The following is a 15,329-nucleotide window of genomic DNA, read 5'->3' as shown; positions in this document are numbered from 1 at the left end:
ATGAACGGAGGTTCTGCATCACAGCATGAGATGTGATGAAATTGTGAGGGCGTATGCATGCTCAAATTGTAGGGTAACAATAGGGAGTACTCATTTTGCCGCACCCATGAGTGACGCCAAAATACCTTGCCACATTTAATCGCCCGGTGTTTACCTGAATGCCTCAAGATTATTCAGGCAACGATCCCAAGCAAATTACTAATACCAGGTGCGAATAAATTTGAAGTCAACCAGCCTGCACAATCGATCATATGCGAAGGCAATCTAAAATTTTAGATAATTGTAGGACCCCTTTCCTGTGTTTAATTCAGAAGCTGTCGTTTCGGTCCTCTGGTCTGAAAGAAACCAGGGTTTAAGTGGGTTCATCATTCACATAGATGATGTCTACTATTCGTTTCCCCAGGATAGGTCAACGAAGTTCTTGGAAGAAATGATTATTCAAGATAATAATAAACTTGCCTTATGGAATCATTATGGGATGCCGGTAGAATGGTTTGTAGAACTATTCGTTTTTACTTGAGCATCGCCTTTGTTGGCTTTACGCGGAGGTATTAATCCAGAAACCGGGGGTTTCCTTTGGGTGAAAAGTCGCCCCTGTGCTAGGTTTTAGTTTCCTGGCTAAATTCGATCAAAACCTTGAAGTGTAATTAAAAAGAAGCGAGCAAAGAATCTTCTACTTGGTGAAATATTTGGTTTCTGGCACTAACCAAAAGATTGGCGCCCTTAAAGATATGGTGTTGACATGCTTCAAGGAACACAGAGACGGTTTACACTGCACTTGCGATGTACCCATAAACGACAAGATGCAGTTTTTAAATTTGGCTTTATCTTTTTTCTCTGACCGTACATGCACAAATGTGCACCCCGGTCTGCACTTTTAAAGTCCTGCAGTCACATGATGCGTCAGAGCCTTGAAGGACAGGTTGCCAGGTTCCTACAAGCAGGTTTTCTGCCATTGTCAGTTTTTGCATCGTGCTGGAAAACTTTCAAAGCTTTTAAACCTCTGCGATCTGAGAAAGTTGGGGACACGAGGATAAAAATAATTGCAGTACCGTACCTTCACGGGCTTTGATATCGTAGGAAGAATACAGGCAGTAAGTATAATGTAAATGGTTTTCTCCGCAAAAAGTAAACTGAGCCGAGTGTGTCACCCTGTTGAGCACATGTACAAAATGTAAAACAAAGTTATAGCTTTCTAAGAAAGTATGTTATGAACCATACTCCCCGACTTTTTTAATTGTAATAAGAAAGGGGTCGTGTATTAGATACCATTGAACTGTGATCGCATGCATGTTGGGCATTCGGGGGTGTGTGTAAATACCAGACTCAGAGAGCATTTTTTGTGACTAAAAAGAAGGCGCCGTACCCACTGGTAACTTAATGCAAAAGTAGAGGTGTACCCCTTCAATTATACAAATGTACTCTACTAACACAACAATCAAACAGCAGAAGTGGGGAGCCAGGCTCATTCTGTACATAGAATAAATTTTAGCGGAGCAGTTATGATTCATATTTCAGATAACGTGGGGCTTGGTTTACATTTTATGTACCGGAAAGTGAGTTATTTCTTAAACGGGCCCTAAAAGTGGTCACGCAGGAACATGTCCCTCAATTACTTCAATATATCTTGCATTTTAAAGGAGTTTACGTGGCTTTCCATTCTTTCTGTACGTTTCAACACGAAGCCAATTTTTAATATACCTGGTTTATCTTCCCAGCTCTACCATTACAACATAGCTTTAAAGAGTCAAACGGCAAAAAGGTTAATGCAATAAAAAAACAGAAGCGGGACGCCCCAGACATTTTGTGTATCTCACTTCAATGGTAACTTCTTTCTATTCTCGTTGCTTATTGAGATACAGTAAAGTGATTCTAGAGATATGCATTTTTTCCCTCTAAGTTGCGCTTCTGCCTGAGTGCTGTCACAGGTATTATAGTGCGATCATGCAGTGGGTGGTACCTACCTATTATGAAACTAGAGCGATTGGAAATATTGGTACCATATAAAGAAATGTGAATTATTAATGGTAAATACCTATAGAAACTCGGACATAATTAGAAGTTTGCGGGCATCAATGTTTACCAGTTTCAGTTCAGGCCCTCTATACTAGGAAAAAAAGGCTTTGCCCATACCGTCCGGGTAGAGTATGTTGCCTGCTAGACTCGTCTATGCAATATTATCTTAAACGTTCTGTGGGTTCGCACAGACTTTTTATCTAACGTTGCTCCGTTTTAATTGATTATATATCTGTTCACTTACTGCGTAACCGTCCAATGTTGGTGTCTTCGTACAGTTGACTGGTCGGGACGTTGTTGGAGCGGACGTGGTTGTAGAGGAGGGAGTGGATGTGGCTACAGTGGTTGGCACAGATATTTTAGATGTTGTTAGGGATGCCAGTGCAGGGGTTGCTAACGTAGAAGTATAGGTTGTTGCTGCCATCGTTGTAGAGTTTGTGATGAGGGTTTTTGTTGTACCGGTTGTTGTAGAGGTTGTGGCTGTTGAATACTGGCTGGTATTTGCTGTTGAGGTAGTATTGCACTCTTCTGGTGAGGCGGCCGTATTTAAAAAGAAACAGAAAATGAATGACGCAGTTGTAATCATTTTCTACCGTCTAAGGCACTCGGAGTTGTTCTTCATGCGCGCGTCTTTTATATCAACCGTAATACAAGCGTTTGGCCGAAAACAATTTACGAAGTTCCAGATCGCTAGGAAAACACAAAATGGAAATTACTCTTTAACAATGAAATATCAGCCTATTTTTGTTGTGAATATGAAACGCCCTTTCTTGTTAAAAATACCCGTCCAACGACCTCTTCGTTTATCACGGCGATATACGCTCTGCTTTCTAGATGCGATGGTGCCAATAAGAAGCGCACTTGCGGCTGGTGGATTTTCGGATTTTTTGTTGCACCTAATTAAATTAGAAATGTTTAGAAGATCTAAAAAAATGCACGTGCACGCCGAGCTTTGAGGAACGTGTTGGTCGAGCATAACCTTCTTTCCGTCTTAATGATCGTACAAGGCAATTTTTTTATATTTTTAGTCGCAGCGTGCAGACTAACGCAATAGCTTGTAGTAGCAACTAGCGTCACAAGATAAGGTGTCACAGTACCGCCACTGAGGCTCGCAAGTAGGCAGCGGCAGCCATTTTGGCGTTTACGAGTGTTGCAAGAGAACCACTTCTAAAGCCTCGCCACTCATTTTATCCACCTTGTTTATTAACACTGACGAATATGCAGTAAAACGGCATAGTCGGACACACATTTGCTGCGAAATGTTGCTACTCGCGTTATCGTTGATTCCCGTTCAGAACTACGTTTTCGCACGCATTCCGGAAGCAGGGTAGACAAGCTAAGTCTACCAGATGCGTCCGATTGAAAAGCATAAACAACAAAATGTACACGCCCAGTTTCAGCCACGGCTGCTCTCGGAAACAGGAGCGGTTGCAAGTGTGGAGCTCGCACCTTGACGCTCTTTGTCTGCTTCCTGGCATTTTCTACCCCTCTGGATAACTAGCTCGATTTGGTGGTCCATGTGTGGCCATCAATATTTTACTCGCAGCCGTGCTTTTGTTCACACCACTCCAGGATGCGACTCATGTGCTACAGCGATTACCTTCTGCGTGAGTAATGCGGGTGCGGGAACAACAAGGAATTCACCACGCAAGATCAGATTGTCTACCACAAAAATTTCGTAAAATTCTTTGAATAACGGCTGAAGATTGGTCGATAAGGATTTGTGCGGCGGCCACGGTGGCTGCACGTTAATTTTGCTTTGTTGCAGTGTGCTATCTTGCAACTGGGCCTGTTCAAATTCTTCTCTGGTAAGGCAAAAAGGAATTCGAGAACTGATACCACCTCATCTAACAGAGTTTGTTCTTCCTGAACAGACGACGGGGGCAAGCGTGAGAGTGCGGTACTCGACTGTACAGTTCAACGGTAGCATGTGTTCTGTCAATCGCGCTACCCGCAAGGGGCGCATTCCTTTCCCTTGAGTTGAAAGCAATGCCACCAAAGCTTGGGGATCAGTGAGCAACGTGAAGCGGCGTCCCCGCAGGTACACGTGCCACTGCTCGCACGCCCAACCACAGGCCAACGCTTTCTGTTCTCCTACCGAATATTGCCTCTCAGCTGGCGAAAGAACTCGAGACGCAAAAGCGACAGTGTGCATTTTATATTCGTTCACCTGCTGCAGGACCGCTCCAAGTCCGTACTCTGATGCGTCCGTGGACACTAAGACCGGAAGAGACGCTTCGAATATTCTCAGTATTATGCTAAATGCCAGAGTGTCTTCGGCCTTTATGAAAATAGAGTATATCTCGTCAGACCAAACAAATTTCTGCCCCTTTCTTAGCCGAAAAGGCATTGGTTCATCAATGTCAGCGAAGTTGCGAATAATCCTAGCAGAATATTCGACCAGTCCCCGAAATGATCGAATGCTTGCTCGATCAGTGGGCACTGGAGTGTCTCAGATGGAAGCAACTTTTCACCTCAATGGCATAATACCGTTTGTGGTTATAAGGTGGCCTAAAAACGCAAGCTCCGGCATATCGATGATGCATTTTGTGTTCAGTTTAATTCCTGCCCCTTTTATGCGCCTCAGCACTGCGGTGTGATTCATCATGTGCTCCTCTCTTGCCTTCCTGAACATAATGATGTCATCGATACAGAACAGGAAACCGCTGCAACCCTGCAGAATTTGCGACACCATACTTTCAAAAGCTGGTCATGCTGAAGCGAGTCCGAAACACCGGCGCTTAAAACAAAAGAGGCCGTCGTGTAATATAACTGCCGTTGAATCGCGGCTGTCGCGGTGAAGGATGACCTGATGGTAAGCGGATGCGATGGCCAGCTTGGGCGAGTGTGTTGCCCCCACTAGACTGTGCAATAGCTCTTCTGTATGAGGAGAATACTATATGCCACGACGGCATTGTTTACTTGTCGAAGATCTACGCATAGCCGCATATACTTCCATCCTCCTTTTTAACCACGACAATGGCGGACGCCCATTCCGATGCCTGTACGCCTTCTATCACGTCCATTTTTTCTAAGCGGCGGAGTTCTTTCGAGACTCGTGGCCGTAGTGAGAGCAGAAGGCGCTTGAGCTTTCAGGCAACTGCTTGTACTGTCGATCGGGTTTTGACGCGGTGCACAAAACCGTTCGCGATGCAAAATCCTGGATCGAAAATAGCCCCAAACTCTTCAACTCGTTCTGCTGGAAGGTGAATGGGCTGCTCCCCTTCTACATGGACGAATTAGTGTGCCGTTCGAGCGTTAGTACGCATCGCAGTCGTTTCAAGGCACTGTAGTGACGACCCACCAATCTGCAGACTGGGCGCCCTTGATACCCAAATCAATACCCAAATATTAATACCCAAATCAATACCTTGATCAATACCCAAAAGCGAGGTGCCTTGTTCAATTACATAAAAAAGAACGGCTGCGCAGTTACTGTACGTGACATCTGCAAAGAAGGAACCACACACTAAAATTGATTTGTTCGAATAATCTAGTAGTTTATTTCGAGGAGCTGAAAGCGCCTCTCTTTCAAAATGCTGTTTAAACACGTCATGCATCGAAATTAAAACTCATGACCCTGAATCCACGAGGAAAGTTAACTTCGTTTGACCAGCTGCTGCTGGTAAGTATACTGCGGGACTAGTGAATGTCACAGCCAGAATGCTCAATACTTCTTCAGTTGGCAAAACTTCGCCGTCTAGTTTATGAACCGGAGTGGCATCTCTGTTGCACACCGAGCGAAAATGACCCAAACACCGCAACCACGACACCGCGTGTTTTTGGCGTGCAGCGCAATGAAGGAGCGTTGTGCCGAGGTGAACCATAGTGATAACAATGTGCCTATTCGCTGCGTAAATTTTTTGAGCAGCCCGCGGAAGAAGGTACGGGCGGCGGAGTATTTTTGCGAGCATTTCTGCGCTGAACATGTGCAGTGGCAAATTTTTGGAGATTATTTGTTTCCTGTTCAAACTGCCTCGCTATAAGTACAGCTGGAGCAAACAAAAGAGAAGACCCCTCAAGAAGCAACTGCTCCCGCAAGTTCTGAGACGATACACCCGCAACGAACTGGTCACGGAGGGAGTCTTCCTGGGAAGGAAGCGACCACGTTGAAGAAAGTTCACGTAACGCGGTAACATACTGATTGATTGCTTCACGGACTTGGTGCACGCGTTTACCGAAACGGTGCCGTTGGACCACAACATTGGTTGTAGTCGTGAAGTGTGCATGCAGCGCTGAGACAGCGATATCGTACGGCGACGCTTCATGCTTTGTCTGAGTAGTGTCCTTGTTAGCTCCCGATTTCATATCCGTAGTTGATTGCTCACCGGACTTAGCGTTGGCCGATGATGGTAGCGGCATAGTGTGAAATTCGCGCTGGCCATCGACACCGAGGCTGTGGAGTAGGAGAACCTTGCGACGGTCCGGCGCACAGTCCGAAGCACCCGTTTCGAGCAGAAAGTTCTCGAACAGGTGGATCCATTTTTGCCACGCGAAAGCAGGGTGGCCAGGCGTGGGCAGAAACGAGGGTGGTGGTGCCAGTCCGGTAGTACTCACGCAGTGGGAAACCGTTGGCGAAGATCGTGAAAATCACGCCCCCCTAATAAACGAGCATCCTCGTCGCCAATGTAATGGTGACGTGTGCCACCGATGAATGAAGGACTAAACAACTTGCGTGCACATCGGAAAAAAAGACCCTTTATTCCACCTTGCGCATGCTTATATGCTTAAAAAACACTGGCGCCACTAGCGGCAGTAATCACGGAACCGAAACCAAGTATACAAATATACAACAACCACGTTGCCCTACTCCACGAACGTTCCCAGCGGAACGCGGAATCTATCTAGTGGAACCTTTCGTTGCTGTTGCTGTTTCAGTTTTTTCCATTCCGCCAGGTAGCCCGGGCAACAAGAGGCGACGGTTTTCTGCAGTGTATGTAGTATCTTATTTGCTATCGAAAAAAGCAAGCGGCCATACATTTTGTTCAAGGAACATTTAAATTATTACTCATGCATTGATTTTCTGCCTTATATTTTCGTAAAATCTTGTTCTTGTTGAACAATGTTGCCAAGTATGAACATTAATACCTGTCTTGGACGTTTATATTTGGCTGTGAGTATATAAGACTATTGCGCAGTTTCTGTTTCACTTTGGCGTGCTGATTGAATCGAGTGACAGATCTACAGACCGACAGACATACAGACAGACAGACCAAAATTTTCCCATTCAAGCAGCCCAAGAAAGACTATCATCTTGAAAAGCAGTTTCCGTGCGTCCGCGCCTGAAGTGGCGAGCGCAGTACCGCTCGCACTGATTGTAGGGCTTAACGCGCCGACGCAACGCAGGCTATGAGGCGCGCTGTAGCTGGGGTTCCTCATTAATTTGACAGCAGGTATTTTTTGAAAAGGTCGAAGACACTCTTAAAATGGTTTTTAGATGCACGGGTATCCAATTTTCTCATACGTGGGGCACTCTCCAGAAGAACGTGGTCAAGTCACTGGCATATTGCAGTGTGGTAATTTTTGTAAGCAACAGCTAGCTCTAAAGAACAGCAAGGAGTTGTTTGAAGCGCAAAACGTGTTTTTGGGGTCCAGAAGAGATATCCTGCCTAGAACATATATGAAGCTGGGGATATATATAACATGATGTGCCATAATTCCGAGATTTTCTTTAAAAGACTGCGAAAAGAAGAAAAGTAAGTTGTCTGTGAACGCCGCACACTATCTGCCCCCACGCCGTCTTCGTCCTGGGCTTTCCGAAATTTCTGCTACGTTTGTGGCGTGAATCTCGACCGATGGAGTATAGATTTCTTGGCTTTATTGTACTAAAGCGACTCCTCTACAGTCATGCGGCCAATAACGGGATATAGTAAAAACTGTTCTGCACTGGGCATAGCCTGGGGCCCATGTTGTCTAGTAGCCTGCTCAAAGGAACATTCAGAAAGCCAATAACGCATCCCATGTGCACCAAATCAAAGGGCAGAGATTCCGAAGGTCATTTAGTAGTAACCTTCCGCCAGAAAAACTCAACCAAGGAGCTTGATAGTATAAGCGGCTGGATGAGGAGTATGATGGATGATTACAAAAATTTTAGTGGGTGCCAGCCATATTTCGGCGAGATTTTCTGCGCGTCAGCACGTACATGTTCGTAGTTTGTTGCGGTTGGTTGTGTGCCCCATAATGCAAATTCGTTTCCAAAACCTGGCATAAACCCAGGTCAAAAGCAGCCATCACTGTTGAAGCCGCAGTACAGGAAGGGTTGCGTTCAGGTTGAGCGAAGTGACTACCACAGACCGTGAATCAGTGCCTGCTGCTATGGTTGGTGATGCCGTTCTTCATCATGCCTGTTTCTGCACCCACGATATAAAGGCAGCGACAAAGCGTTAAGGTACTTCAAACACCGTCGTACGACTGGGTTGGTCTTGGCGCAGCTTAGTGTGTCACAGCTGGTCTTGATGGGGTGGCCGCGGGGTGACCACACGGGGTGGGGGAAATGGTAAACTGCCAACCATGGCCAGGTTTGGAAAGCACAACGCTGCCCAGAAACCATAGGTGACTGCCCCTACACCAAAGGTGTGAAGATAGAGGAACAACGGTGATTGCGCCACACGCTCCACAGAACTTCTTACTTGGTGGCAAGATGAAGGTGACACTGGCCATGATTTATGAAGGAATTAATGTTATTGTGGGGCAGCCATATTTGCATGAACACCGTTTTGCGCAGCCATTACAGTGGCTTTAAACCTTTCTCGTAGGTTGGTAGGCCGGGTGGTACGGGCCATTCTCCAACTTGGTTTAGTTCGCGGGAAAATATTTTTGGGTGACTTTCCTTTTGTAGCTCCAGAAACCATTGAGGATTCCCATATTACGCTACCATAAGGGAAAAGGCTACATTTCTACTTGCTTCACACCAAACCGGTCCTCATCATCTCTGCTCCTCTCGCCAGTCACACATTGAAGGTCATAGAGTGTTATTTTACTTAAATTATGTGCGCTCGTAAGCTCAGACTCCACTCTTAAGACCGAAAGCGTGTCTACTATGCCATTCGTAAGGCATTAAATGTATTCCGTGTGCTCAGGGGAAACGCTAGTATTGTTTCATATTTGGGAAGCACAAGAAGAACTATTGACTTTGAAAATAGCTCCCGTCTATGTTATGTACTTCTTTGGTCTGCCAAGCCCAACGAGCGCGTGAAAAAACCTCGATTGATGCGTCGCTTATAAGGACAGCAAAAATGGTGCCGTGGCCATTTTTACTTTTAGATAAAACTTTACTATTGTGTTCATCACTCTATCCTCCTCGTGCAACTGGCAATATTTTTGTGAGATACACCATAGTTGGTTTAATAAAAACTAGTCATACAACGCGATCAACAGGGCTGCTTTCCGCATTGCTTGGGGTGACAACTTTGGGCGCGTTGAAAACGAAAAGAAACTTTTTCACTTGCTTTTTTAATTCTTACGCCGGATATTTGAATTTTTTCTATTGAATTAGGAAAAATTCAAATCGGCGTATTTATTTATTTGGAGAAAATATTTCTGAAACTCTGCAAGGGCAATGTCGTTCTATGTGGCCCACTACAAAATATTTTATACATATCGGCCTAAAGCGAAAATGTGTAGTTTTTTAGTACTCAAAAAACAAACTGCGTGCCAATTTACGGGGACAGGAAAACATGAGGACAGCACCAGCGCAGACTCGAAACGGGTGTATTCTTACACAAATCGACACCCTAAATGCCCAATACCTTGCTCACTCGATACCCTGCTCACTGCTGTAGAAAAGTAGTAGTAGTAGCAGCGTTATTGGTAAGGAGGGCCAAAGGCTGGTTTAGGGAAGAGGAAGGGGGAGTAGGGGAGGGGAATGCAGCGTCTTTTACAGGGACGTGGCAGCTTGCAGCTACCAGAGTCGACCCCAGCTACACTTTCCATGCTAGGCCACTTCTGATAGCAAACAGCCCTATTTTGTGCAGTAGAGGTTTCTCCATAGTATGGTAGTCTTCTGGGGTGCTTGTGGGCGCGTGAAAAGATGTGATGATGTCTGAGGGATGTTGCGAGAAGAAGGAGCAATCCCGAAGGAGATGGTTGAGTTCTTCATATGTGAGGGTATTGCAGAATGTACATTTGAGAGGCAGATTGGCTGAGAGCCATTTTCGGATTATGTGCGGGGTGTAGGCGGCATTTGCTAGGAGCTTGTTGAGAAATACCTTACCGGCTCGTGGCAGGGGAGAAATGCCGGTTAAGCACCCTTGTGGGGTGGCAGCGATGTAGCGGTTCCTCTTGTCGCGTTTACGCCGAAATAACTGCAGGGAAGGAGGCAGCGGTGACGGAGTCGGCGTGCAGGGAACCAGCGGAGGTGTGATGCTGTTCCCCTGTGCCGCAGAATGGGCGGCCTGGTTACCCGTGCAAGCTGTCTCGTGGCCGGGAACCCAATAAATCCGTACAGATACCCCGTTGCGACGGAGTTGGGCAACATGGGTCAGGAGTTGTTGTGTGAGGGGGTTGAGAGAGGATTGGCGTCTGAGTTCTTGAACTACGCCGAAGGAGTCCGTGAGGATGCGAATGTGGGATGGGGGCATCTGCGAGAAAAGAAATTTTTTGTAGTACTGTATCGTAAAGGGTGACGCAAATTGAAAAAAAGCTGAGGACCATCTTTCGGAGTTATTTAAAAAAACATTATTGGTCAATTTTTGCAATATTTGCTCAAAATGGCAAACAATAACTGTGTGATGTAGTGCCGGTGGACGAGGAAGAAGAGGAGACCGAGCGTGCAGCTGCAACGAGTGCGTGCAAAAAAATCGAACCAGGCCGGTGATCAGGGGACGCCTGTGACGCGCGTGGCTTGAGAGCGCGGCCCTGTGATCGTTTCGGGGAAGACCCGGAGCGCAACCGCTGCTGTTCCCGAGAGCCCTCCGCCGCTCATCCCGACAACCCGTGGGCTGGCCGTGCCAGGAGCTGGTGACGCGCTGGGCGAGAGAGCGCGGGTCCGGATTCACCTGGAGGTGGAACCCTCCGCTCACACCCGCTGCCGTGACTCATCGGAAAGGTCGACGATGCCTGCCCGACGTCCCGCGCCTGGTTACGACGAGGCCTAGAACCGGTCATCGAGCCAGCCTCGCCGTGACGTCCTCGTCGACTCCGCACGCATCGGGACTTCAACCCCTCGAGGGGCTGCGACAAAACCCCGTAGGACGTTTGCTTTCTTTGTTGCGGACATTTCCGTTAGCCTCTTGCCTTTTTTAACGCTAATATCTTTCTTCTCGCGTAGTTGCTTTCGTGCTCTAACTTCTGCATCTTTCGTGTCATGCATAAAGCAACGTTACTTGCGCACGCACTGGCCACTGACTCGTGACTTTCACGCCAATCCTTGGCCCATTCATTACAAAAAGTGGCGAGCCTGCCAGGATTTCTTAACATCCGCTGAAAGGAGTCGGTGAGCCACGAGTGTGCCTGTAACGTTAACTGCAACGGCATGTATCTTGAGAAGTTAATGGCAATGGGGACTCAGCTGGAACTCTCGGGACAAGAGCTTAGGGCGTGGATAGAGAGCGAACGGGCTGAGCAATGCGCCGCTAGAGCCGCCGACAGGGAAGCCAGCCGAGAAACCGCTGAAAGAGCGAAAGAAGCTGCGGAAAGAGCGAAAGATGCTGCAGAAAGGGAGAAGGAGTTGCTACTGCTAAGGATCCGACTCCAAGATGGTGGTGGTACCATCCAACCAAATGTCGCCGCGGGAGGGGAAGTTGTTGCAACTCCGCCTGCGATTAACCCGCAGAAACTTCTGCCTCTATTCGATGAGAAACGCGATGACCTGCACGCGTACCTGCGAAGGTTTGAGCGCGTGGCAACCGGGCAGCAGTGGCCTCAGGACAAATCGGCCCTAGCTGTAAGCATGTGCTTGAGCGGGGAAGCTCTTACTATCATAGGCCGTATGACCGCCGAAGAGTCTCTTGATTACGTGAAGGTCAAACGGGCGTTGCTGAAGCGGTTTCGGTTCACAGCCCAACATTACCGTGAAAAGTTCAGGAAGGCGAGGGCTGAGGATGGCGAAACAGGGAAACAACCAGCGGCGAGGCTTACCGGTTATTTTAATCACTGGATCGAGATGGCGAATGTGCAAAAAACATTCGATGCTCTTCGCGATCAAATGATCGGCGAACAATTCATCCGCTGCTGCCATCCCAAGCACGTCATCTTCCTGAAGGAGCGAGAGTGTAAGATACTGAACGACCTGGCCGAGGCTACAGATCGTTTCCGAGATGCGCAAAACCTCTCGAACCTTGGAAAGGTGTCCGAAGACGACCGCGATACAACGGAAGTCGTAATCGACTCGCGGAAGCAAGCGCCACCGAAATGCTTTGTGTACAACCGCCCAGGACACCGTGCACAAGAGTGCCGTTACTCCATGAAAGAACCGGCAAGATGCGCTACTTGTGGTCGCCACGGGCATAAAACTGAGCACTGCGGACATGGATTAAGGGGAACAGAGCAGGTTGCTGGTTGTGCCCTCACTGAGCCCCGAGAAGCTCAACAGCAGTGCATCAAGCTCGACGACACACACGATGAGAATCCTGCTATCAAGTATTCGTGTGGCATCGTAAAGGAACATTCTTGCCTAGGGAAAGGAATGCCGGTAGTCGAAGGAAGATTATTCGGAAAGCCCGTCACCGTTTTGCGGGACACTGGTAGCAATACCGTTCTTGTCCGACGAGACTTGGTTGCAGAAAACCAGTTAACGGGAAAAACTACCCGATTACTGCTCTTGGACATGACAGTCAAGAAGCTCCCGGAGGCCAACATCTACGTCGAAACCCCGTACTTTGTGGGCGAGGTTACCGCCGCTTGCCTGGATAAGCTAATCTATGACGTCGTAATCGGAAACATTCCAGGTGTGAAGAAACCTCACATACCGGATCCCGACTGGCAACTCGAAAACAAAGATGGCCCGAATGGAGCACTGGCTGCAACAGTCACCCAACTACACGACGATTTTCCGGTTTCGGCTGTCGCCAAGACAAGCAAGGCCGAGGTTGAGTTTTTAACTGTGCCTCGAATCAGTTGCTCTGATATCTCAAGACAAGAGCTGGCCGAGGAACAACAAAGAGACCCGACCCTCCGATGTTGCTTCCGGAAGTTAGGGAAGACTTTTTCATCTGAAAACGGACAGACGTACTGGTTCTTCCATTCAAACAACGTATTATGCCGCCAATACCAGCTTGCCTCCGGCAGAGCATTCACGCAGGTCCTTGTTTCCAAGAAACTGCGTGAGCGGATCCTTCGTGTGGCACATGAGAATATCACGTCGGGGCACCAGGGGGTGCGAAGAACTACGCATTGCGCTTTGCGAGACTATTTCTGGCCAGCCCTGCGGCGAGACGTACGCCGTTTTGTCAGGACGTGTGATACCTGTTGGCGTAATTCACTGAAAAGAGACACGTAATATGGTGGAGGGGCAGGAGTCCTACCATCCCACCGGAACCAATGCCAGGACGTTCCTGATTCAGAAGCTTTCGATGACAAAAAGCCACCGCGCAAACGCAAGGGGACCCTTACCAAGCCGACGGTCCAACGACAAGGATGTGAACCCCCCTTCAACAAGGTATTCACTCAGTCGCCGGCGTTTTACAACAGCTTGCTTGGCTACCGGTCGACGAACCTAGAAGGCTTAAACGCGACCCGAAGGCTGAACTTCTGTGAAGACGAAGGAGGGGAAGACAAAAATTTTCCAGCACAGTCGATGCGTCTTCGCCTCTAACGCGCCGACCGGACCACAAACGACGCCGTCTGAAAGGCGATGAGAAGACCATCCGCAGCAGAATCATCGTTAACTAGTCAAAGGGTCACCCACGAGAAAGCTCTAGTCAGGACAAGGGAACCGACAATCCAGGGGCCGGCTACACGAGTGGAGTTTAATCCTCGCCTGTCGCCATCTCTTTTGTACATAGTGTGTGGTCCACAGTTGTGTGTAACGCGTAATTGTGGAACTACCTTTGCTTTAGTGTATTTTCCTATACCGTTCGCGCGTGTGCTGTGCGGTGAAGTGTGCTGATAGAATTGACTGTGCTCTGCGGACTGTGCGCAAAAACTTTTCCGTCGGTACAGCGAACTTCTCCCAACTCCACCGTGCCTTTTAACTATTAGAATAGTTGTTGCTCCCCAACAACTTTCTTAGACCCGGGGTCATTGTGATGTAGTGCCGGTGGACGGGGAAGAAGAGGAGACCGAGCGCGCAGCTGCAACGAGTGCGTGCAAAAAAATCGAACCAGGCCGGTGATCAGGGGACGCCTATGACGCGCTGGGCTTGTGAGCGCGGCCCTGTGATCGTTTCGGGGAAGACCCGGAGCGCAACCGCTGCTGTTCCCGAGAGCCGTCCGCCGCTGATCCCGACAACCCGTGGGCTGGCCGTGCCAGGAGCTGGTGACGCGCTGGGCGAGAGAGCGCGGGTCCGCATTCACCGGGAGGTGGAACCCTCCGCTCACACCCGCTGCTATGCCCTCGAGCCGTGACTCATCGGAAAGGTCGACGATGCCTGCCCGACGTCCCGCGCCTGGTTACGACGAGGCCTAGAACCGGTCATCGAGCCAGCCTCGCCGTAACGTCCTCGTCGACTCCGCACGCATTGGGACTTCAACACCTCGAGGGGCTGCGACAAAACCCCGTAGGACGTTTGCTTTCTTTATTGCGGACATTTCCGTTAGCCTCTTGCCTTTTTTAACGCTGATATCTTTCGTCTCGCGTAGTTGCTTTCGTGCCCTAACTTCTGCTTCTTTCGTGTCATGCATAAAGCAACGTTACTTGCGCACGCACTGGCCACTGACTCGCGACTTACACGGCAATCCTTGGCCCATTCATTACAAACTAACGTATTGCATAATTTTTGTTTTAATTGAGGAACAACAACCGAAGAGTTTCGCTGTGGGGCTAAAGATAAACATGAACAAAACAAGAGTGATGATAAAGATACGCGCTGAACGCGCATTTATCAGCATAGGGGATGGAGCAATGGATTAAAAGCAAGAATAATATATATATATATGTATATATATATTTATATATATAAATAGATATAAATATATATTGTCACGAAGACAAGGACGATGCAGTTGTCTTGAATGAGAAACACGTTTATTGGAGCGAACTTGGGCTCCCCTAACAACTCAAAAGAATACAGAGGCGGCGAAGCAGCGGTCAACAAAGTGACTTGCACAGGCGAGTGTCGTCGAATCGAATGCTCCGGCGTCCGCACTGCAGGCTTTTTATCTTTCGGCGCGCGTGGTTCTCGAAACGTCGATTCACATCGAGAACATAGGAGATCC

The 15,329-nt window shown here is 48.1% G+C and overlaps 1 long non-coding RNA gene across 1 annotated transcript in view; it reads right to left on the bottom strand.

Annotated features, from left to right (window-relative positions):
• Nucleotides 1–2,618, bottom strand: part of LOC144167352 (uncharacterized) — a 59,401-nt gene extending 56,783 nt beyond the window's left edge. The window contains exon 1 of the long non-coding RNA XR_013321963.1: nt 2,261–2,618. This is a non-coding gene — a long non-coding RNA (uncharacterized LOC144167352). The remainder of the gene's footprint in view (nt 1–2,260) is intronic.
• Nucleotides 2,619–15,329: the final 12,711 nt, after the last annotated feature.

The sequence above is a fragment of the Haemaphysalis longicornis genome, unplaced genomic scaffold, assembly GCF_048455015.1.
Source record: "Haemaphysalis longicornis isolate Haplotype H1 unplaced genomic scaffold, Haemaphysalis longicornis Haplotype H1 scaffold_2, whole genome shotgun sequence".
Classification (NCBI taxonomy): domain Eukaryota; kingdom Metazoa; phylum Arthropoda; class Arachnida; order Ixodida; family Ixodidae; genus Haemaphysalis; species Haemaphysalis longicornis.
Note: the sequence above shows the minus strand (reverse complement) of the source record. Positions and strands in the feature narration are given on the sequence as shown.